This window comes from Vombatus ursinus, unplaced genomic scaffold, assembly GCF_900497805.2.
Source record: "Vombatus ursinus unplaced genomic scaffold, bare-nosed wombat genome assembly UNPS02014460.1, whole genome shotgun sequence".
NCBI lineage: Eukaryota > Metazoa > Chordata > Mammalia > Diprotodontia > Vombatidae > Vombatus > Vombatus ursinus.
Window position 1 is genome coordinate 617,374 of NW_020954238.1, and position 3,777 is coordinate 621,150.

The 3,777-nt window shown below is 37.6% G+C and overlaps 1 pseudogene; it reads left to right on the forward strand.

Moving 5' to 3' along the window:
- Positions 1-906: 906 nt before the first annotated feature.
- Positions 907-1,709, forward strand: LOC114042449 (annotated as a pseudogene).
- The last annotated feature ends 2,068 nt before the right edge of the window (positions 1,710-3,777 follow it).

The window sequence follows — 3,777 nt, forward strand, 5'->3', positions numbered from 1 at the left end:
CACCCAAACCCTATAATGGCAAGAATTAAATTCCTGCAACCTTCTTGTGCATATAAGGAGATTTCTACCAAGTTATATGTCATTTTGGCATCTTGTGTGAAGGTTGGAGAATCAGACAGATAAGGATGTGTTTATTGGCAAACTCTTACATAAGCAAAAATTTAAACAATAATAATAGCTAGAATTTATATGGTACCTACTATGTGTCAGTCACTATGTTAAGTGCTTTACAAATATTATCTCATTTGATCCTTTCAAAAACCATGGGAGGTAAGTGTTATTATTATTCCCATTTTACAATTGGGACAACTAAAGTAAACTGTGGTTAAGTGACTTTTTCAAGGTCCCCCACCTGGAAAGTGTCTGAGACAGGATTTGAACTCAATACTTCCTGACTTCAGGACCAGTGCTCTATGTGCTATACCACCAGGATGCCTGGAAACCATTAAAATCTAACTCCAGTGGCTCATCATGAAATGAAGGTGACCATAGATACTCAAATACTCTGCCATCATGCATAACCCAGAATGACTTTGAGTATGAGGTCAGGTATGAACTGCATATTTGTTGACTGAAAACCAATGTGGTGCAATTAGGAAAGGCTTTCATTGCATTAGCTGCATGGCAGTGAAATGTTCATTTACATCAAAAGATGACTGATGTTTCCCTACACCATACACAGATTTTGATCTGGGTCATTAGAAAATTGTCCACACCAAGGAGTGAAGAGATTGTATCAAATAAAAGCCAGTAAAGGACCATGTATAACAATCTTTTACCTCCCTAAGGACCCAACACATTATTCAAAAATTCTTATGTACCGAGAATAAATACAAACTATAATGTCTTGTTTTTAAAATATATTTCTCCTTTGCTCCCTAGGTCACTGGATAAAAGATTCAGGAAATGTCTAACTTTACCATTGTGAAGGAATTCCTCCTTGTGGGGTTTTCTGATATCCGAGAGCTGCAGATCCTATATTCTTTGCTTTTCTTTCTGATTTTCTTGGCTGCCCTGTTGGGGAATCTGCTTATTGTCATTGTTACCACTATTGACAGGCGTCTTCACAACCCCATGTACTTTTTCCTTAGGAATTTGTCCATGGTGGATGCCTGCTATGTAACAGTCATTCTCCCTAAAGCATCTACCAACTTCCTGTTGAACACCGGGGCTATCTCAAAGAGCGAGTGTGTGGCCCAGATCTTTCTTGTACTTTTCTTCGTCTATGTGGAGTTGACCTGCCTCACCATCATGGCCCGTGATCGCTACGTTGCTATATGCCATCCACTCCACTACACAGCAATCATGAGTCCCCGAGTCTGCATGCAGATGACCTTGACGTGCTTACTCACTGGCCTCCTGTATGCAGGTTTCCATACCGGTTACACATTTCGATTGCCTTTCTGCCAATCCAATGTGATCCATCAGTTTTTTTGTGACATCCCCTCTTTACCCAAACTTGCTTGTTCTGAGACCTTCAGTAATGAAATACTTATAGTTGTCTCTGGCCTGGGGGTGGGAGGTGGTTGCTTTGCCTTTATCATTGCTTCTTATGTTCGCATATTTTCCACAGTGCTGAAGTTTCCAGTGAAAGAAGACCGAAGAAAAGCCTTTTCTACCTGCATCCCCCACGTCATCATTGTATTAGTGTTTCTTATTTCAAGCTTTTATGTGTACCTTCGGCCATCTTCATTTTCTGCATCCATTGAGGACATGATTCTTTCTGTGTTTTACTCTGTCATACCACCCTTCCTGAACCCCATCATATATAGTCTAAGAAACAAACAGATAAAGGAGGCTGTGAAAACAGTGCTAAAGAGAATTTTTTTTTCCTAAAAGACAACAAAAACTATTAATCTCTGTAATCTTTCCAGTCTTTTTACATTTTACATGGACACCTTTTACATTTTTCCCTCTATATATGTTCTGTGATCCACTAACAGTGCCTTTTTGATGTTCCTCTCACACAATAATCCTCCCTTGACTCTGGGGATGTTCATTGAGTGTCCTACATATCTGGAATGCCCATTTTCCTCATCTTTGCCTTCTGGCTTCCCTAGCTTCTTCCAAGTAGAAGTACAAATCCTATTTTCCAAGGAGGCCTTTCCTCTTCACCTCCTTCACTGCTAGTGACTTCTCTTGGATACTACTCCATTAACTTGTCTATATCCTATTTGTATATAGTCATTTGCATGTTTCCTCCCCTATCAGAATGTGACCCATTAGAACATAAAAAGGGAGAGTGATTTTCCTTATTCTTTCACAGAAAAATCTCCTTTGAAAACTCCTCTCTACAACATTATGGTGTGTACTAACCCATCACTGGCTTTTTCAGAAACTTTTAGAGGTAATAATTTCTACATTTGATTCTTTTGCTTTTAAGGATGAAATTATTTTCAATCTAAGTCAATAAGTCATTGCCTTTCCTTTTTGGGGAATTGAAAACACTCCAGTAGGTATCCGAGTAATTGAGGCCCTTTCTTTTACTAATATATCATGCCTCAAGATTCTTTTGCTAAAATATAATGCATCAAGATTATCTTGTTTTCCTGCTTCGTCATCTCCTCTTTCAGTCCACATGCCATTTATTCTACCACAAGGGCAAAGTTACATATTTTTTCCCCTTATATTAATCTTCACCCACATTGGCTCTGCTGTGATTCATAAATCTGGTTGCTGGTTTACCTAATATCAGTATATCTTCTTAGTATACCATGCAATCCTCATACCCCTACTTTAGTGCATCCCATTTCTTTTAAATAAAGTGTATGTATCCTTATTTCCAGTCATAGGATTATTTCCATGGTATTCTAGACATTTTCCATTCATCAAATTTATTAAACCAATTCTTTGTGATGCCTATGAGATGAAATGTGCCTTCTTGAATTAGGACCTGTACTCCATGTAACTTATCTCTTAAATTATGAGCATGCATAGACTGATAATAATAATACATAATGTTTATATAACACTTTAAGGTTTGCAAATAACTCTTTAAATATTATTTGGCTTTATCGACAAAAGAATTTGTTCTTGTTATTATGTCATGTCTGACTCTTTGTGACTCCAATTGGGTTTTTCTTGGCAAAGATACTGAAGTGGTTTGCCATTTCCTTCCATTTCCTTCTCCAGCTCATTTTATAGATGGAGAGACGGAGGTAAATAAGGTTAAGTGACTTGCCCAGGGTCACACAGTAAGTTTCTGAAGTCAGATTTGAATCTTTCTGACTTCAAGCCCAATACTCTATCCCCTGCTGCACCTAACTGCCTCAAGAATTTTTGAAGGTAAGTACTATTACTATCCCTATTTTACATATGAGGAAACTGAGATAGGCAGAGGTTAAGTGACTTGTCCAGGGTCACAGAACTGGTAAGTATTTGAGACTGGATTGAAAAAGAACCTGGAAAATAATATACACAATGAAAATAACAAGGTAAATAAAAGTTACAAGAACCAAAATCACTGAACACTATGTACAATAGTCAAAACTGTCTCCAAAGAAAATAAAATCCTTCTCCTCTTCTTTGAGGATGTGGCAAGTTGGGGCTGTAAAATTATATCATGTGTGCATATATATATATATATATCTATATAATATTGATTGATATATTAGGTTTTTTCTGCACTGCTTTTCCCCCTTCACCATTTAGCCTTGAGCTCCACGATAATAAGCTCCTCACCTTGGGAATTTTGCATCCTATTGCTAATATATCTTTTCAAGACAACCTCCTCTTCCCAACCAACTCCATGTCCATTTCTGACTGAGAAAGGAATTT